We start from the raw sequence: 22,098 nt of genomic DNA, 5'->3' as shown, positions 1-22,098 counted from the left end.
AATGTATTTGTACCTATGGCTAGAATTTGGTTTAAAAATTTGGATTCTGATCAATAAGCAAAAAGTTTGGGCTGAAAGAGAAAGAAGAGAAAATCTTGTTGGAGAAAAAGGGTGGTGAACATCTGATCTTAGAAATAATAAAATAGGAGAAGAAAGCTATGTATAATATTTTCTTCACCCTAAATTGCTTTTCTTTTGAGGGGATAGTGTGTGGAGAGAGATGGTTTTTAAGGGACTCTAATATATTCTTCTTCTGTTCTTTTCTTGGCCCTGTTCTCATGAACATTTAAAAAAGACTTTAATGAAGACATAGATGTTTAGCTTGTAGTTTAGTTTTTGACTACAGATGGGAGTTTCAGAAAGATTGGTTTAGTCTTTTATAAAGGTAGATTTGTCACACTTATAAATTGTGCTTTGAATCGATTTTAGAAGTCTGCATTCTAATATTTATCCAAGGAAGAAAAATTGATAATAATTAAAGCTACTCAAAAGAGAAGTGGGCTGGCTTAGGAATTAGGAATTAGGGATTCTCTGGAGGTCTTTCAGTGACTACTTACTGAGACCACAGGTGACAGAAAAGTTTTAGCTAATTGCATGTACTACTCTATTGAAATCAATTTAATTCCACAGGAATTTAGTAGTAGACCTAAGACCCTAAGACCCTGAGTGGTAGATACTAATAGATATTAAGACATTCTGGAAGATAATGTAGTAAAATAATTAATTAACTAAATAAGTAAATAAATGATGGATGGATGGATGAATAAAGCATTGTCTGCCTTTGAGTAAATTATACTCTTTTGATCTCTGGGATCTATTCCAGATCTGAGATTTTTATGATTTATTGAATAGTGGAATTATTCCAAAAGTATATACTAAATAAAATTCTCTGGATTTTGTCACCAATTAGCCAACAGGGAATGACAGAGGCAATTTGAAAATTAATTCCTGAACTCCCCTAGTAGTGCTAAAATAGAAATAGATTGTTATCTTGACAATTGGAAGGTTGATGATCTTCCCTCATTTTCTTTGTTCTGTTTCTGTCTCTCTCACACACATACCAATGTATATGATATATATGCATAATTATATGTACAAATATAACACTATATGTAATTATGTATTATATTTTAATAGATTAATATATTTATGTGTATTACTATATATGTACAATACAAAGTATTATGTTAGTATACTATTGTACAATGTAGTAATATAATTGGCTACATATTTGAACAATGCTCTCGAACTTTCCCAGTCACCAGTGGAGTGAAGCAGAGCTGTGTGCTTGCCTTTTAGTATATTGTTTTTAGTGTTGTTGTTGGACACCATCACTAAGGATAAAAATGGCATCTAGGTCAACTACCGCACTGACAGTAAATTATTCAACTTGAAAAGACTATCGGTCAAGACTAAAGTGGAGGGAGAATCAGCGTGTGACTTCTTGTCCTCAGATGACTTTGCATTCAGTTCAGTCTCTGAAGCTGAGATGCAACAGAATAGGGATCCATTCTCTGTTGTTTTTGCTAATTTTGCCCAACAATTAATATTTTGAAAATACTAGTTCTCTACCATTCAGCACCACACCATCCATACATGGAACCATTGGAGAAATATTGAGTACTGTGGATAATTTCACTTAGTTTGGTAGCATAGTTTCCAGGGATGGACACGTAGATGATGAGGTTGACCCTTGTATTGCCAGAGCTAGCTCAGTGTTTGGGAGGTTCTGAAGGAAAAGTGTGGGAGACAGAAGAGGCATTAGGCTTCCCCCCCAAACTCAAGGTGTACAGAACCACTGCACTGACCTCATGCTTGTACACCTGTGGAACCTGGACCAGCATGAGGCCAGGAAACAAAATTGTTTCCATTTGAATTTTCTTAGGAAGATTCTTAAGATCCCCTGGCAAGGTAGGGTAATGGCCACTGAGGTCCTTTCTCTATCTGAACTGCCAAGCATTAAACTCTACTGAAAAGAGCAGAACTCAGAAGGACTGATCTGAACTTAGGTCTTCCCAGTTCTAGTACCAACACGCTATCCATTGCACCATCCAGCAGCATATATGCCTGATAACAAATCTCTTTTGGCCAAGTCCAATTACACTTGAAATACTTAGACAATACTCATTCTCCTTCTAAGTCTCCTTTTTCTAGACTAAATATCCCTAGTTTATTCCTTGATCCATTATTTTAGGGAGAGATTTTTAATCCCCTGCCATCTTATCCTTGCTCTTTCTGGATGTACCTTGGCTTATTAGTGTCCCTTCTAAAAGGTGATATGCAAGGATCAGAACTTTGCTCCAGATCTGGTCTGGGAGCAGAAACTGTTTTCTTAGCTGAGAAAGATTTTTTAAAATACATTTTTAAGTTCTTTTTTTTTAATTGACAAAATGTTTTTCATTTCCATGCTCATCTAGTGTGTATAAAAGAAGGTTGTCCATCCCCATCTTTCCCTTGCAGGGATCTCACTGAAACTTCTTTCATTTTCAGACTTTCAAAGGATGATCCTGAATCTAGAAAAAATCCAACTGAATTGATGTTTTAGCTAATTTTAAACTGCTTTCTTTCCCTTTCTCTTTTATTTTTTTTTAAAGAAAAGTTCCAGAAATGAGAGACAGATATGATCCTGCAGATAAGTGACTCTGAGAAAATTTAGAAAATGAGAAACTGCCGAAGTGACCCCATGATAGCGACTTTTGTTTTTTAATCAAAGCAGACTTGATTTTCTTTTCGTGGAGATGTTTTGACACTTGTCTTTACCAGTTAAGGGGAAAAGGGAAATTAGATCTGATGGCTTTCAACTGCCCCATGCTAAAATAAATCTCTCTTTTTATGTCTCTTGGAAGCAACAAGGTTTTGGTCTTCATTTGAAGGCCAAAAAGAAAGAGTAGCTAGCAGGTGACCAGAACAATTAAAGCTTTGACTATATTGACTATGGTTATATCCAGATTCCTTGCCACAAATGCTTCTTTATCTTGGTACCTTTATCTATTTTAGGTATATGACAGATTCTAATTTTAATTAGATGGAAGAGAAACTTACTTTTGACATGTGGAAAATAGAATTCTTTAATATTTTTGTGACTGAAGGAGATAAATGCCATTTTGAATCATGGGGATCCAAAAATAAAAACAAAACTATGGATTAGAGAAATAGGAGAAAAAATGGTTATTGAGGGTAAGGGACTGATGGCATCAGAAAATTTTACATGGATCCTAGATATATAAAATAGGTATACAAATCAAGCATTTACTGATAATAAATCATACTTTGGTGACTCCCATATTCACCCATGAGAGCCCATATAGGGTCACAAACCACAATTTAAGGGCCCTGTACAGTACAGTGGAAATATTGCTGGCTCTGAAGTTGGAGGATCAGGGTTAGAACTTCACCTCTATCACTTACTAGTTAATTTGTTTGACTAAAGTTACCCAAACTCTCTGCATGTCAGTTTCCTCTTCTATAAAATGAGGGAATTGGACAACATCAGAACTTTTTAACCTGAGATCTGTTGACTTGTTTTTTTTTTTAATTTGATAATTACATTTTGATGTTATTGTTTTCCTTTGTAATCCCATATATGATATCGTTCTGAGAAGGGGTCTAACCTGTAGACTAACTTCCAATGAACCCATTGGATTATGTGGTCATTTTCTAATCTGTGATCCTATATCTGATTTATCTGAATGCCCCATTATCTAGCCATCCTGAGAAAGAGGAATATACTTGTGAGAACACGACCATATGATACCTGTATGACAACAGTATAAATCATAAACTTGACAGTTAACTGTTTAATTGAATTGTGACTTTTCTAGACAGGAAAGGTAAATAATTCTAGTCTCAAACTTTAAGTCTTACAGAAATTGCCCTAGAGCCATGAAATGATTCAAATATTTCTATTATTCAATTCAATTCAGTTCAGCAAAGAGATTCTGCAAGACACTAGGCTAGGTTGGGGGTAGAATAAGATATCAAATAATAGGTCTCTTCCTCAAAGGGCTTATATTCTGTTGAGGGGATATAGCAATAAAGATAAGTCAACATTTTATGGATACCAAGTAATTTTAAATGGGAGAAAGCCCTAAGGATGCTCCAGAATTGCCACCTTGTGAATTTTGGCAGTCACTACGGAGTACAAAAAATAAATTATAAATAAAATTCAGTATCCCGTGTACTTATAAGACACTTTCAATATTCTGAGCATTGTGCCAGACATTAGAAATATAAGGACAGAAATAAATAGTACCTGTCCTCAAGGAGTTTCCAATCTATTGAATTCTTAAGACGATTGTTGACGAGCAGGGTGAGAAGAGAGAAGTCATTGTTGGCTTGGATCAGAGATGATTGCAGATGATATTACTTTATGAGTTTCTTTTTTTTCCCCCAGCTCAGCCCTTTGAGAGGGAAAAAGCAACCTCAGGGCACTCCAATCTGTGAAGTAAGGCAGTGTGTAAAATGAGGTAAAAGTTTGCTAGGGAGTGACTGCCATGGGCCAAGATTGATTATACCTGTGGGGGCAGAAAATTGCAAATGCAAATTATATTTTAGGCAGCATAATCCTACCCTGCCAATAAACAGCATGTTTTCATAGAACATGAAACAGAAGGAGTAACAAGAGCTATACAGTAAAAGGTAGAGGAGACTGCTGAGTATTTGATTAATCGGTTTCTCTTTTGGAAACCTGATTCCTAAGAATCCAGTGATGAGAAAGTTACAATTGAAGTGGAGCCAGTTCCACAGTGACTCATTTCTTTTGACCATTGGCAATAACTACCTTGTGATGATTTTTTTTTTTTTTAGAACAAAGTTTGGCTTCTTCTCTAGTTCTTTCCCACCAACTCCATCCCTAGTACTTAAGACTTTAATAGCTATTCCTAAAGTACAGATCTGGCTCTGTTACTCTCTTCCTCAAATACCTCCAGAGGCTCCCTAGTGTCTTAGGCTCACATGGAAATGCCCCCTACTTAGCAATTAAAGCTTTTTACAATCTGGTTCCAAACTAAAAGAAAGAAATTTACCATATTCCACCCCAAATTCTTCACACTTTGGTTGAACTGGCTTCTTTGTTATTTGGGGTATGTGATGGTCCATCTCCTTCTTTTCCTCACTCCCTCACTTTTTGCAAAGGCTAAACCCACATTTATTTTGTCCCGTAGGTGCCTCAAAATCAAATTTAAATCCAGTTTTAGATATTTACTAGTTGTGTGACCATGAACAAGTCATCATTTGTCTCAGTTTCCTTTACTATAAAATAAAGATAATAATAGCACTTATCTCCCAATGTTGTTGTGAGGATCAAATGAAATAATATTTATAAAGCTCTTAATACTTAGCTTTTCCATACTGGATAGCACAGCAGCTTAGCTTAGCACAGTAGACACATAGTAGGTGGGGGTCTTTGATCATTTCTATCATGTCTACTCTTTGTGACTCCATTTAGGGGTTTTATTGACAAAGATATTGGAGTGGTTTGCCATTTCTTTTTCAACTCATTTTATAGATGAAAAATAGGATTAATGACTTTTTCAGGGTCCAAGGCTACATTTGAATTCAGTCTTCCTGACTCCAGATCTGGCACACCATCCACTTTGCCACCTGGTTGCTCCCAGTAGGTATATTACAACTCAATGAATGATTGTTCCCTTCTTTTCTTCCATTTTCAAAGGATAGTTTACTGAGTCTCCTGTGCTAAGCTGCAGCCAAATATGAGGGAGAAGGGACATTGCAGATATGGGATTTAACCTATGCAAAATTTGAGGGAGCATGGGAAAGAAAGAGGTGGAACATCCCATACCCTGAATAGCAGTAGGTATATACAGTAGGTGCTTAATAAATGCTTCCTTTTTCTTCCTTTTTCAAAAGATTACTGAGTGATGCTAGAGAATCAAGAAGTGACAGTGGGAAGCACACATCCCAAATGAACTCTCAATGACTGGTGAGTCTGAGAATGAGAAAAAGTATAGTGGGTTCGAGAAAGGAAGGTCAGAGAGGCAGTTTCATCGGGGGAAGTTAGGGTTTGATCAGTAAGAGCCAGAGGATGAAAGAAGTAGGAAAGGAAAGATTTCAGCAACTTTTGACTCTTTTATAGAACAGGCATTTCAGAGAACATGGATAGGAAGTTGTGAGCAGCTTTAGAGTGGGACACTTTGAGGAGCAGGTGAGTTAAGGAGAATAGAATAAGGGACTTGGTAGTGGGGGATGAAGAATAAGATTTGAAGGGTGATATTCAGAATCTTTGAGATGGGGCAAGTAGGACCAGGAAAGTGTTTCTTAATCATTGAGGAATGACTTCAGGGGGAGTTTTCATTGCCCATGAGGGTTTTCCTCTGAGTGCAGACATCTCAGGACCTTGGGCAGTTCAGGCAAGGGGACAGGGGTGGTTAGGAGCTGAAGAAATGGTATCACTCCCCTCCTCCAAGAGATCAGGTCAGATAGAATGGCATGCCCCATAGATGAAACGAGAAGTGGGTTTCTTCTGTTCCTGTAGAAGACAAAAGAGGAGACTTTCCTGCTGCTATTATTATCCTGCTATTACAGATTCATGTTCAAGTCTTTCTTTGGACAGGGAACGTGCATTTATCTGTACACAGGGGGGTTTCCTGGAAGCTTCCTGGGGACAGTGACCGTTTTTGTCTTTGTAGTTCCAATCTCTCGTGAACTGGCTGTGTGGACATTCAAGAGAGACTGGTTAAAATGAGCCATGGTAGACCTTTAAGGCCTGAAGTGCCTTTGGTTGGTCACAAGACAACCGTGATGGTTTGGGGAAGGCAGTGGTTCAGCTAAAAATGCAGAGAAATGGGGTTATAGAGTCCAAAATCTGCATTGACCATTCAAATGACCTTGGACAAGTCACTTCTCTTGGATCCCATGTGTCAAACAAGGAAGTTGGATTCATTGGTATCTGGTGCCCTTTCTTCTCCAGATCCACGGTCCTATCTATGACCCAAGTTCACTTCTCAGTTCACTCACTGACTTAGAGCAAATCATTTAGTTCTTCCGACCCTCAATTTCCTCATCTGTAAAATGGATGGTGTGACTCAATAGATCTGAATTCCATTTCACATCATTCTCCAGAATTCTGTGATAAAATGTCCTGGAGATGTCAAATAAAGCATAGTGAAAGGTATAAATAGGGACAAATCACATCCAGTTGGATTAATGAAAATCTCTTCCAGGTAGTGGTATGTGGGCTAAGCCTTGAAGGAAGGATTTAAAAAGTGGGCAGAGATGGGGTGAATGACTGTCCATCCATTCAGTTTAAAGGCAGGAAGGCAAGTGACTCAGGAAGAGCCCAAAGAATAGAGTGAGTAGTCCACCTTGAACTAACTGAGCTTAGAATACATAATAGAAATTATTTGATTTAAGTCTGGGAAGATACATCAAAATTATTAATGTAGGCCTTAAATACCAGGCTAAATTTGTTATTTTTTTCAAGAAATAAAAGGGAGCCATTGAATTTTCTGGCATCAACAACTGCTTAAAATTCAAAGAACGATATTTTAACAAAGAATGATTTTATAAAGTATTTGTATCCAGGAGTTTTGTATCTCTATATTTACATAGCTTATATACTTATGTGTGAATATATCTTTTTTTTTGATTAATCTAATTACATTTGGAAAAAAAATTGGCTAACAGAAGTTAAGAGAGAGCACTTCTTCTCAAACCAATGTTTGACAGCATTCTTGGAAGGTATGATGAGAGGAAGGAGGAATCATTGCTTTTTTGTGTCCAGTGCATTTGAAAAGAAAGGATTGGCTGCATTTAGGTAATTTGGAGTTCACTGACTGTGTCAAATTTTTCTTCCACTGTGTCAACTTCAGGACGTCCCCAAGTGGGTTTTGCCAACTGCTTGTGCTTCCATCTTGTACACCCATGGCCATGATGGGAAATATATTCCGTATGTTTCTGATTCCTGTGCCCTGAACTCATCAGAATCTTGTTTATAAAAGTTCTTTGAAGTTCACAAAGACTTTCAAGTTTTTCAGATTTTTCTTAAGGAGACGGGAGGAGAGACAACCCCAGCCTTGTGATTGGCTCCTCGAGCATCCCAAACTCATTGGAAAATGTTTTGTCCCCAAATTCAGATCCATTTTCCTCTTCCCCAAACTTGGGCCATCTGCCATTTTTAGGGCAGTGAAGTGCACATGTTTCTGATTTGCTTTACACAGAATAAATCAGAGCACTTTTTAAAGATGGTTCCACAAGTTGGTGAAACATTTGTTGAACAAGATTTTATAGGCCTTTTTCTGAAAACTGGAGAATCTTGTCTTCACCAAAAATAAATAAATGCTAACATCAAAAGCCAGATTGTAAGCTCTGAAAGCCTGGGTTTCCACTGTGTTCTCAACTTCTCCAAACCCATCCCCCACCTAGTGTCTTTTTCCCTTAAGGAAGATCTATTTTTTCCCCTGATCTTACATCTATTGAACCGACAGAAAAAGAAGGAACTATTTTTTTTAAAATCATACCATGAGTCAGGGCATACTAATGAAATGAATATTGCACTTAATAAATAAGGAGATGTGGGTTGGACTCTAACCCTATCTACGTGACCTAGGGCATGTCAAAAAAGTGAAGGGTTGGACTCAGTGGTTCCTTGAGTCCCTTCCAATCTGAAATTGTCTATCCTAGAATCTAATAAACTTTAATAGAGGAGGAAACTAGGGGACTGAGAGAGCATCTGAAGTAATCTGCCCAAAGTCATACAGAAGTGGAGCAGGATAAAGGGCTATCAAACTACTTATACACTTTGATCCAGCAGTGTTTCTATTGGTCTATATCCCAAAGAGATCTTAAAAGGAGGGAAAGGGACCTGTATGTGCAAAAATGTTTGTGGCAGTCCTGTTTGTAGTGGTGAGAAACTGGAATCCAAGTGGCTGCCCATCAGTTGGGGAATGGCTGAATAAGTTATGGTATATGAATGTTATGGAATAGTATTGTTCTATAAGAAATGGCTGATTTCAGAAAGGCCTGGAAGGACGTATATGAACAGATGCTGAGTGAAGTGAGCAAAACCAAGAAAACACTGTATACAGTAGCAAGAAGATTATGTGATGATCTACTGTGATGGACTTGACTCTTCTCAACAACTTGATGATTGTGGCAGCCCTTTTTGTAGTGGCTAGAAACTGGAAACTGAATGGATGCCCATCAGTTGGAGAATGACTGAATAAATTGTGGTATATGAATATTATGGAATATTATTATTCTGTAAGAAATGACCAACAGGATGATTTCAGAAAGGCCTGGAGAGACTTACACGAACTGATGCTGAGTGAAATGAGCAGGACCAGGAGATCATTATATACTTCAACAACAATACTATATGATGACCAGTTCTGATGGACCTGGCCATCCTCAGCAATGAGATCAACCAAATCATTTCCAATGGAGCAGTAATGAACTGAACCAGCTACGCCCAGAGAAAGAACTCTGGGTGATGACTAAAAACCATTACATTGAATTCCCTATATTTATGCCCACCTGCATTTTTGATTTCCTTCACAAGCTAATTGTACAATATTTCAGAGTCTGATTCTTTTTGTACAGCAAAATAACAGTTTGGTCATGTATACATATTGTGTATCTAATTTATATTTTAATATATTTAACATCTACTGGTCATCCTGCCATCTGGGGGAGGGGGTAGGGGGAGGAAGGGGAAGAATTGGAACAAGAGGTTTGGCAATTGTTAATGCTGTAAAGTTACCCATGCATATAACCTGTAAATAAAAGGTTATAAAAAAAAAAAACAACTTGATGATTTCAGGCATTTCCAATAGACTCAGGATGGAAAATCTATCTATCTATATACATATATATATATATGCATACATATAACCTATAGCAGATTATTTGCTGTCTTGGAGAGGAGAAAGGGAAGGGAAGGAGGAAGAAAAATTTGGAACGCAAAGTGTTACAAAAATGAATGTTGAAAACTATCTTTACAAGTATTCAGAAAAATAAAATACAATGCTAATTTTTTAAATGTATAAAATAAATGATTGTTCCTTTGTATTCAAGGAACTTAAAAACAAAAAAGAAGGGGAAAAATGGTGAGGAAGAAATCAAATCCAGTGCTCTGTGACTTCTTACTACCCTGCTCAGTAACTGCATGAGCTTAAGGAGGTCATTCTCCATACCTTATTTCTATCATTTATAAAAATAAGCATGTTTGCATTTATGAAGTCACTTTATCTGCTTTGCCTCAGTTTCTTCATTTATAAAATAGAATGGTAAGAGCACCTACCTCGCAATATTGTCACGAGGATCCAATGAGGGAAAAGATGTGTAGAACATCTTCCAAGCCTTAAAGTGCAATATACATGCTATTACTGTTATTGAGATTGTCATTGCTGGTTCTCCTAAGCTCTAGAGCACAAGATTATGTTGTCCTTTGGACACTGAACTGGAATTGATAGTTTAAATCTTTGCTACTTCCTAAGGAAGAGTTCTCCATAAAACTGAACAATTTAGTAATAAATGATTGTAGATTTATTTTTACATTTAAAGGACCTTAATACTCACATAGCCCATTCTCATTCTTCATTTTACTTAGCAGGAAACTGAAGCCCAACTAAACAAATTCAATCTAGATAGAGAAAAAAAAAGATTTCTGGATTGAAATCCAGGTATTCTGACTCTATACTGCATATCTTTCCCTCTGTACACACTCCTACTAGAAGAGTCAGTATATGAAACCAGGTCATTGAACTGCAATCATCTAGTGCTCTATGCACAATTCTCAATGGCTCACTGGATTTGGGTAAGCTAGGAGGTCACTAAGTTTTTTCTCTTTGGTTTTTATAAACATGGAGATTTTTAAAAATCTTTTGGGGAATCACGTACATCTGTGACAGTCTAGTGTAGCCTATGGAACTCTTCTCAGAACCATGTCTGTAAATGTACAAAATGTACATAAAAGAAATCAGTTTTGTCATTTTTATAAGAGTTCATAGATCCCAGATGAAAAAAAAAAATTCCAAGGCAAATTTTCAGTTCATTTATTGTCCTAGAATGGATAAACAAGGGAAAGAAATAGTTATTAGGTAATTACTATGTGTTATGCATTCTGCTAAGTGTTAGGGGTAAAAATAAAAAAAATCAAGACAATCTCTCATCTCGAAAAGTTCACACTCTATTTGGGGGAAAACATTATTTACACTTGAGTTGAGATAACAAGATGGCTACTGAGGAAAAGCAAAAGCCTTGGAGAAATTACTGCTACCAAAAGTGCCAGAGACAGAGACAATCTTAGAGGCTGCTTCAATGTGTCCAAGAAGTCCCTTTGTCACAGAATAAGATGGATGGTCCCTTTGATTGTGATTGTGGGGAGCAAGGGCCACCAGATCACTAACAAAAGGCATCTTCTGTAAACCAAAACTACCAGAGTTTCCTAGTCGAATAAATACTAAACGAAGGAGGGAAAAGAAAAAAAAAATCTAACAGTGTTTATTACTTCCCAAAAATGATGCTGCTCAGGACCAATCCAATAGCAAATATATCTATACCATGAGGAGAATGTGTACACATTTATTCATTGTTTTGGTCAATGTTAATGCATTTAGCACAGGAAAGCTGAAAGCATAGCATCATTTCATTTTGTTTGGAGTTTCTTGAGAGTTTTCTTTAAATGTCTGCAAAGTAACTTCCCCTAATCTGAGCTGTGGATACTACAACCTTTCCAATTCTCAATATGAGTTAGAGTTTACTAGCTGTAGAATTTTTTTTTATTATAACTTTTTATTGATAGAACATATGCATGGGTGTTTTTTTTTTTTTTTTTAACATTTTCCCTTGCACTCACTTCTGTTCCAACTTTTCCCTTCCTTTCCTCCACCCTCTCCCCTAGATGGCAGGCAGTCTCATACACGTCAAACATGTTAAAGTATATCTTAAATACAATATTTATGTACATATTTATACAGTTCTCTTGTTGCACAAAAATAATCAAATTTAGAAAAAAAATCGGGAAGAAAAACAAAAATGTAAGCAGTCCACACTCATTTCCCAGCATTCTTTCACTGGATTTCTAGCTGTAGATTTACGAAGAACTCCCTAACTTTGTTGCCACACGCATTGAGTATAAAGAAATCATTTTGCAATGAAAGCAGATTTTTTTCTCCCACGGGTTTCTTCCATGTTTACACATATTTATTACTTTGAAAAGAAAAATATTAAGTATTTCAAAATGGCAGACAAGTTTGAAAATCTCAGGAACATTCATGGTTTTGATATGGGCTTAGGTATATGGACTTAAGTCGCTGGGTTGTGGTAACTATGGCCATAGATTTTTTCTGTTCTTGATAATGACTGTAACAAGGATGGTTGTCAAGAAAATTGTTCTTACAGATCCTGTGAATGTTAAACATGTTTTATGCAAAATCAAAATTATTAGATTTGACCCTGATGACATTGCAAAAGTACTTGAAGTTCTTGGTCTCAATGGAAATGAGTTAACAGATGCTGTGGGTTCTCTGACAGAAATGAATAGTATTTACATTGTTCAGGAGAACATGGAGACAGACTTGGCTAATCTGCTAGGGCAGAGCCCTTTACTGGAGGAGTAAGTATGTCAGGCTTTTCATGTATCAGTTGTTATGTGGACTCAACTTTATTCATTTGACAAATGTACTGCACAGAGATCTCAGCTAATTAAAAAAATACCAAAGATTTGGTGCTGAAGATAGGTGACTTTTGTCTTGCTTGGATTATGGATCTCCATTTTTCCATAAGCAGCTTCTTTCTGAAGGATTGGGTACTAAATGGTATTGATATCCATGACTTTTACTTTCTCTTAACAACTGTACAAAAACCATTAACATGTGGGCTGCAGAATGCATCTTTGTTTAAATGCTGACTGGGAAAACCCTCTTTGCAGGTGCATGTGAACTTGAACAGATACAGATAATTTCCATTATACATAAGGAAGATCATCAGGAACTTCTCAGTGAAATCTCAGTTTACATGAAAAATGACATGATTGAGCCACACAAATCCTTGATTCAGCTCTTTCCAGACATGAGTTGTGAAGCACTGGACTTCCCGGAGCAAATTTTGACATTAATGTTGACATTGAATTGATTGACAGCAGAAGAAGCTCTGTCCCATCTTTTTATGAGCATTTATTCTTTTCCAATAGATGAACAAAACTCAAGCCTTTCTTTTCACATTGCTGATGAAATTGATGATATTTTACTCATGGATGAAATTCATACTTAAATTTATAATTGAGAAAGTTACCATGATTGTCAGTTTTCAGACCAGCACCAGTCTATTCACAATAATGTTGTTACTGAAGAAGTTCTTCTAACCAAAGGGCTCTTTCTGATGTCACTGATGAAGAGGAAGCACATGTAGATCCTCAAAAATATTTGATGGAGATTCTGAAAAGTAGCTGAGAGATCCTGTCTTTGATCCATTTCTCTATTGAGCTTTGTTGACAGTATCCAGATCATCGTGAAAATAAGTATTGTGATTTGGAATGAAGCCACACTCATAACTAAAAAAATGAGGACATCATTACATCTAGATAACTCAGTTTGGAGAAAAGAGTGAAGTTAACCATGACTTTGAACCCAAACTTATTATAGATTTTTCTAGTTGAAAAGGACAAAGGAAAGAAAAATCTGGTAAGAAAGGCAAGTCAAAAATGTGAAAAGAACAAATTGATTAAAGTTCAAGTAATTCTTGAGGAAGCATCACAGCAATTGGTTGAAGAGAAAAATCAAGAATTTGCCTTTGATTACTTTATTTTTTTTAAGTAATAGCTTTTATTTTCAAAACATATGCAAAGATAGTTTCCAACATTCACCCTTGCAAAACCTTGTGTTCCAATATTTTTCTCTTCTTTCTCCTCACCCTGCTCCCCTAGATAGCAAGAAGTCAATATAGTTTAACATATGCAATTCTTATATACATATTTTCACATTTATCATGCTGTACAAGAAAAATCAGGTCAAAAAGGGAAAAAAATGAGAAAGAAAATGCAAGCAAACAACAAAAAGAGAGAAAATGTTATGTTGTAATCCACACTCAGTTCCCACAGTCCTCTCTCTGGGCTCTCTTCATCATAAGATCATTAGAACTAGTCTGAATCATCTCATTGTTGAAGAGAACCACATCCATCAGAATTGATTGTCGTGGAGTCTTGTTGCTGCCATGTACAATGATCTCTGGTTCTGCTCATTTCACTCAGCATCAGTTCTTATAAGCCTCTAAAGGCCTTTCTGAAATCACCTTGCTGCTCATTTCATACAGAACAATAATATTCCATAACATTCATACACCATCACTTATTCAGCCATTCCCTAACTGATGGGCATCCACTTGGTTTCCAGTTCCTCATCCCTACACAAAGGGCTGTCACAAACATTTCTGTACATGTAGGTTTCTTTCCCTCCTTTAAAATCTCTTTAGGATATAAGCCCAGTAGTAACACTGCTGGATCAAAAGGGATGCACAGTTTGATAACCCTTTGCACATAGTTCCAAATTGCTCTTCAGAATGGTTGGATTGCTTTACAACTCCACCAATGATGTATTAGTGTCCCACTGTTCCCACAGCCCATCTAACATTCATCATTATCTTTTCCTGTCATCTTAGCCAATCTAAGAGGTGTATAGTGGTGCCTCAGAGTTGTTTTAATTTACATTTCTCTGATCAACAGTGACTTACAGCACCTTTTCATATGATTAGAAATGGTTCCAATTTCTTCATCTGAAAATTGTTCACATTCTTTGACTATTTATCAATTGGAGAATGGCTTGAATTAGTACAAATTTGAGTCAGTTCTCTATATATTTTAGAAAATAGGCCTTTATCAGAACCCTTGAATGTAAAAATATTTTCCCAGTTTATTGCTTCCCTTCTAATCTTGTCTGCATTAATTTTGTTTGTGTACAAACTTTTTAATTTAATATAATAAAAAATTATCTATTTTGTGTTCAATTCTTCTAATTTGCTTATAATATCACTCTTTATGTCCAAATCATGAAGTCATCTCAACCTTATCTTGGTATACAGTGTTAGGTGTGGCTCAATGCCTAGTTTCTTCCATGCTAATTTCCAATTTTCCCAGCAGTTTTTGTCAAATAGTGAGTTCTTATCCCAAAAGCTGGGGTCTTTGGGGTTGTCAAACACTGGATTATTAGAGTCATTGACTATTTTTTTTCCCCTGTGAGCCTAACCTATTCCACTGATTGACTACTCTATTTCTTACCAGTATCAAATGGTATTGATGACCACTGCTTTATTATACAATTTTAGGTCTGGAATGGCTAGACCACCTTCATTTACATTTTTTCCATTAATTCCCTTGAAATTCCCTTGAAGAAATAATCCCCTGAAATTCAGATCATTTGTTCTTCCAGATTAACTTTATTATTATTTTGCTAAATCTGTAAAATAACTTCTTGGGAGTTTGATTGGTATAGCACTGAATAAGTAGATTGATTTAGATAGTATTGTCATTTTTATTATATTCATTTGGCCTACCCATGAGCATTGATATTTTTCCAATTGATTAGATATGACTTTATTTGTGTAGAAAATGTTTTGTACTTGTGTTCATATAGTTCCTGACTTTGCCTTGGCAGGTAGATTCCCAAATATTTTATCTTATCTTCAGTTATTTTAAATGGAATTTCTTTTTGTATCTCTTGCTGCTGGACTTTGTTAGTAATATATAAAAATGCTAATGATTTCTGTGGATTTATTTTGTATCCTGCAACTTTTCTAAAGTTGTGGTTTATTTCTAATAGTTTTTTTAGTTGATTCTCTAGGGTTCTCTAACTATACCATCATATCATCTGCAAAGAGTGATGATTTGGTTTCTTTATTACCTACTCTAATTCCTTTAGTCTCTTTTTCTTCTCTTATCGCTAAAGCTAAGATTTCTAATACAATATTAAATAGTAATGATAACATTGAGCAACCTTGTTTCAGCTTATTGGGAATGGTTCTAGTTTTCCCCCATTACGTATGATGCTTGCTGATGGTTTAAAATAAATGCTTTTGGTCATTTTAAGAAAAAACTTGATTCATTCCTATACTCTCTAGTGTTTTTAATAGAAATGGGTGTTGGATTTTACCAAATGCTTTTTCTCCATCTATTGAGATAATCATATGATTTTGTTAATTTGGTTATTGATATAGTCAATTATGCTAATAGTTTTCCTAATATTGAACCAGCCCTGCATTCCTAGTATAAATTCTACTCAATCATGGTGTATTATCCTAGGGATGACTTCCTGTAATCTCTTTGCTAATATTTTATTTAAAATTTTTGCATTAATATTCATTAGAGAAATTGGTCTATGATTTTCTTTCTCTGTTTTCACTCTAGCTGGTTTAGGTATCAGCACCATATCTGTGTCATAAAATGAATTTGGTAGGACTCCTTCTTTCCCTCTTTTTTCAAATAGTTTGCATAGTATTAGAATTAATTGTTCTTTAAATGTTTGGTAGAATGACAAGTTTTTTAGTAGGAAGCACGATAAAGAAATGCTAGAAACTGAGTCAGTAAAAAATAGCAAGTTTGAGGAAAGGAAAAATGAAGAGGATTCTCTTAACAATAATAGAAAGTTCCTTTTTTAACAAGCAACTTGAGTCTATAAGTATCTCACAATTTCAGTCTAGTTGGTTCACCACTTAAATCAATACAGGCCACATTAACACCTTCTGCTATGAAAGCTTTCCCCTGATTCCCCATAAAACATACAGCAGCATTCTGAAAAATCTGAACAAAAACACTCAGCAGACAGTTCCTTTTGTATTCATGAAATGTGTTTTGTTTTTGTTTTTATTACCAGTGTGTCATTTTAAAATTTGAATCAGATGATGTCATTTTAGTGTCGATTTGATTAATTCTCGATTTTTTAAATCCAGAATTACTTTTCTTAAGTGAAATAGTTTTTATTTTAAATCAGATGCCATTTGCATAAAAAAATTTAAAAATAGAGCAAAATAAGGCAATACAGAAGGAGACAAAAAAATGCATTCAATCAAGTAAAAATATTTCTCAGTAAAATGGTTATCTGTTTTGTAGGGGGAAATATCTTGCCTTGAAATTTCCAAATGAGACTATCTAATTCATGAAATTATTTACTTTTTTCTAAAACATTTTTCATTCATGAGTATTTGCAAGTTTTTCCATACTGTGCACATTTCTTAAAACACATGCTATCAACAGCGAGTGAAAATGAATGCTGAATTTGTGCACATGTGCTATCTATCTCAAGGTGACAGAAATATGATAAGACATGCACCTTCCATAGAGCTTCCCAACATGAACTTTTTAGCCCACATTTTTATAGTAACATCTTAATAAAAATCATTCACTTTCTACATATAATTCTTTGTACAATCTGTATTCATTTTCTACAGTGAAGTGTTAATATGCCACATTTTGTTTATTTTAGCAAGTCATTGTATTTTCTGTATTTCATTATAGAAAGAACTTATTTTTAAAAATTTATTTGCAAATAAAGTTTTTCCATTTGACACCATGGTTTGCTGCTGATGTAGCTGAATATTGTATCAGCTTGGTCTGAGGCTGTCCACATACTCAATGTTCTTGTGTTCATTTTAAATAAAACACTTGCTATTTATAGAAATTTGTATTTGGGCAATACTTGATCTAGTTACCTACAAAGAGAAATTAGAAATTACATTATTATAAAATACTCCTAGAAGTCTTAATTGTGTTTTTTTTTTATTGTAATGTTAGATTGTGTGCATGAACATGATTAAGGTACTTAATTGCTTTAGATTAAAAGATGTATATGGTAAGATATATTTTGTTTTTAGTGTATGTTTTTATTGAATGATCTATTCTCCATCCCAAAACAAGCATGAATAAAACTAGGCTAAAAGCAAAAAAAAATTATATATATATATATATATATATATATATATATATATATATATTAGAAGAAGTTCTGCTTCAGAGCAGATGGAAAGGCCAAGAAACCCTAGAGGTGGAAGACCCAAGGCATTGGGTTCCATATATAGTTCTGAAGACAGTGTGGGAGGACTGCAGGGTCCAAAAATGTAAATGAAGGTGGTCTAGCATAGCTATATTATAAAGTATATTATAATTATAATAATATAATATTTCTTAGCACTAGCATAAATAAACTATATTATAAAGTAGTGGTCATCAAAATCATTTGGTACTGGCTAAGAAATAGAGTAATCAATCAGTTAGGTTCACAGGAAAAAAAAGTCAATGACTCGAATAATCTAATGTTTGACAAACCCAAAGACTCCACTTTTGGGATAAGAACTTACTGTTTAACAAAAACTTCTGGGAAAATTGGAAATTAAAATTAAAATTAAATTGGGGGGATCTTGAGAGGCAGCAGCAAGGAAAATGGTCTTGCCTCAGAACCTACCATCAGAAGCTAATGAGTTTTGGATTCCCATCTCATCTAAGCTCTAAAAGCCATTGAACAAGATCTTCCAGGCTCTCCAGTATGGATTCTGAGAGTATTTACATTTGGGGAGTTGAGGGAGTTGAGGCAAGGAGAAAAGGGAGCCTCATGTTGTGGTGGATGAGATTCTTATGAAAGTTTCCTTCCCCTGGGCATCCTGGAAAGAGAGAGGACAGATTTTGCTGTCGTAGGAGCTATGGAGATCTGAGCTTAAAGTGACATGGTCCTTTATAGAATGTGGTCACAAGCAGTCCAAGCCCGATGTTCCTCACTAGAGTGGGCATGAGAACCGTTGGCATTTCCCTGGGTATCACATTTTAGGAGAAGGAACACTGGCAAATGCCTTTGCATCTGGAGGAAGATAGCTTGAATGGTAAAAGGACTTATCATGGATGTTTTATAGTAATTGATAAAAGCAAGTGGGTTCATTTAGTTAGGAAAAGAAGAGGGGAGTGGTTAGGAAAGAACTAGAGAACTTTATTCTTTGAAGGGCTGTTGGATCACACTTGCTCCTGTCTCCTCCAGAGGACAGGACCAGGAACCCATAAAGGGGTGGTTGTTGAAAACAGATCTCTTAAGGATAAAGTTTCTAACAAGCATAGCTGTTCAAAAGATGGAATTGACTGTCTTAGAAATCAGAATTTAAAAGATGGAAGGGGTCTTAGTGGCCATCTGCTCCAATTCATTCACCAAATGAATTCTTAGTATAATAAGAGATCCCCCTTTCTCTTTTTGAAGATCTTCAAGGAAGCTGGACCCCCAAAGTTTGGGCATCACCTTTGAGACAGCTGTCACTGAATTGGAAAATTTTCCTCCCATCAGGTTTATATGTTTTTCTTTAAAGTCTCTCCCTACTGCTCCCAGTTTTACTTGTGGGATCAAAAAGAACAAATAGGCTCCTTCTTCCCCACAACTGTCCTCCCAACACTTGAAGCTTCAAACAAACCTATCCTAACTCCTCTAAAGCTTCTTCTCTCCTGTAGGCTAAAGATGCTCAGCTCCTTCAAAGCTTTTTGTTGATCTTCTTGCACTCCCTTGGAACTTCTTCGACTTATCAATGGTGATCAACTTTAGGGTGGCCTGACCTGGGCAAAGCACCATGGTACTATGACCTCATGGTTCTTAGCAGCCATGTCTGTCTTATTTCAAACCCCAATGAAGGTCTTCCTATGGAAGCTGGATGATTGCTTTTGGGCTTTATGACAGTGGTGATTCTATGTGTAGACATGTAGACAGCTGGAGTTCTATGATTCTGATTCTGGTTAGGGCGAGGAAAACACTTTGTGAACTGCCATAGTACATTAGAAATGTGAGCAGCTCTGACTTTTAAAAATATCTTTGTTTTGCCAAATAAATGGCTTCAAATTTCCAACATCTTGGGTTTCAACGAAATTAGTTAGAGCACTTGTCTAGGGAACAGGAGATATTGTGGTGGTCAAAGCCCAAGAGGGTCTCTCTCCATGAACTATTATTACGCTTGTTGCCCAACGAGTGGACAGCTCCTGTGGACCAGAAAGCATTGTGGGTTTTGTGGCTCTGGTGATTCTTGGGAAAGCTATTTGCAAAGCCAGGTGAAGGGCATCTCACACCCCAGCCCAGGCGCCTCGTGTATCCAAGGAGTCAGGAACTTGGGACAGATGCTGTCACCTGATTAGGGTGGTTCCCTGCCTTTCTCCCTGCCCAGAGTTTTTGATGGAGACCATACAGAGGGCTCATTCAAGGATCTGATTCAGCAGAGAAGCACATGGAGCTGACCGCACCAGCAGCTGGGAGCTCTGGCTCCAGGACAGACCGAGCCCTTCAAGGTCAAAGGGAAGGCAGTGGACGCCTTCTTGTCTGACCATGGCAGCAGGTGAGGAGCTCTCTGCCAGACTGCTTCACCCCAACACAATCCAGCATGGTGACCAGTGCATACCCAGGCTCTCCGTGCCAGGCGGGAACAGATGTCCTTCAGTTTGTGGGTAACTCTGCAGATTCCTGGCTTCCTTCACAACAAGTTGGGAAAGGAGTTGGTGGAAATTCTAGGAGACATCTAGGGGAAGGAGATGATCTGGCAGCCAAAAACACAGCTTTCAGGGAATCTTAAGTTTCACTTGCTCCAAGTTCCCTCAACTTTCTCTCTCTCTCACCCCTCCCTCCCTTCACCTCCTCTGCTTTTGGCCCTGAACTTTTATCTGTCCCCACATCTTAAATCAAAGGAAAGTCCTTTGAAACATATACTCACTGATTTCCACTTCCCATCGTCCTCACCTTGTAGCAGAGGAGAGAGGCTGTCAGGGTTGGATTAGAAGCCAGCTCCCAAGAGAAACAATCTGTCCAAACAGAGCATTGTCAGAAGAAGGGGAGGTCTTCGGGGACAGGTCTTTTACGATATCCCATGATCATAGACTTGGAAGCAGTTGTAGCCCATCTCATCCTGGCTTCCTGATTCCAGATGTGTCGTTCCAGTAATGGTTTCTGAATTCCCTCTGAGCTCTAGAACTGGTTCCCTAGGGACAGATTTCCTGCCATTCTGGATCTTACGGGTAGAATCAGAGAAAAAGCACCAGAACGTGTGCCGGAGAGAGAAAAAGTGAAGTCTGAAGTCAGAAACAATTTTAGACTGGGGAATTCAAGGCAAGGAGAACTTAGGGAAAAAAGTGGAGTTTCCTATCTATGATCTTAGATGTAGAGCCAGAAGCTATCTTCTCTTGCCTCCGCTGTTGACAGGCAGGAAAATTCAGCTTTGCCTGAGCCAGATTAAATTTGAACCCCAGACTCTGAGTTTCTGTCCAGTCTGCTCTCAGCTGCCTGATGCTGCTCCATCCTTCATAAATGTCCATGAGCTTCCATTCAGTGAGCTGTGTCAACGGCAGCTGTAGAGTTTCCATATAAAAATCCCTTCACCGGTGAGGAAGGGAAGCTCAAGGAGGTCAAGGGAGATCACAAATCTAGAGTTGGAATAGACCCCAAAGCACATAAAGAAACCCTAATCTTTCATGTTACAGATGGAAAAACAGAGGCCTGGAGAGATTGTGACTTACACAGATGATGGCTTACCATACAGCCAGAGGATATCTAAATTCTGTACTCCAAGGCCAGCTCCATCTACTGTGGTGTGCCACCTCTTTGGAACTGAAATAAGGATGAAGAAAAAAAGGGAAAGTTTCAGTGAGATTTCCCCCCTCAAATTTGTAAAATTTTATTTATTATGTTAAGGAAGAAAGAAGACTCGGTACTATATTTATGATTCTTTACTTTTCATTTATTTGTCTATTTATGAATGGGGCAGCATCTATTTATTAATGGTACGTAGATAGAGCCCCAGGCCTGGAGTCCGGAGGACTCATCTTTCTGAGCTCAAATCTGGCCTCAAATACATGCTAGCTCTGTGACCCTGGGCAAATCACTTAACCCTGTTTACCTCAGTTTCCTCATCAGTAAAATGAACTGGAGAAGAAAATGGCTAACCACTCCTGTATCTTAACCAAGAAAACCCCAAATGGGGTCACAAAGAGTCAGCCATGATATAACAACAAAATTCATTTATTTACCCATCCATCTATTCATTTAATAAATCATTTGTTTGTTTATTTAATTCTGATTGAGAGAGGAGGAGTTTGGGTATAAAAGTGAACCAACTTGGTCAAGTTGGCTAGTTTCAGGCCTAGTGTTT

The 22,098-nt window shown here is 36.8% G+C and overlaps 1 protein-coding gene and 1 pseudogene across 2 annotated transcripts in view; both read left to right on the top strand.

Annotated features, from left to right (window-relative positions):
• The window catches only part of FGGY (FGGY carbohydrate kinase domain containing), a 499,331-nt gene that overhangs the window by 162,288 nt on the left and 314,945 nt on the right, over positions 1-22,098 (top strand). The gene's annotated exons all lie outside the window — the stretch shown is intronic.
• Positions 12,012-21,019, top strand: LOC105750292 (annotated as a pseudogene).

Source organism: Sarcophilus harrisii, chromosome 4 (genome assembly GCF_902635505.1).
Source record: "Sarcophilus harrisii chromosome 4, mSarHar1.11, whole genome shotgun sequence".
Lineage (NCBI taxonomy): Eukaryota > Metazoa > Chordata > Mammalia > Dasyuromorphia > Dasyuridae > Sarcophilus > Sarcophilus harrisii.
Note: the sequence above shows the minus strand (reverse complement) of the source record. Positions and strands in the feature narration are given on the sequence as shown.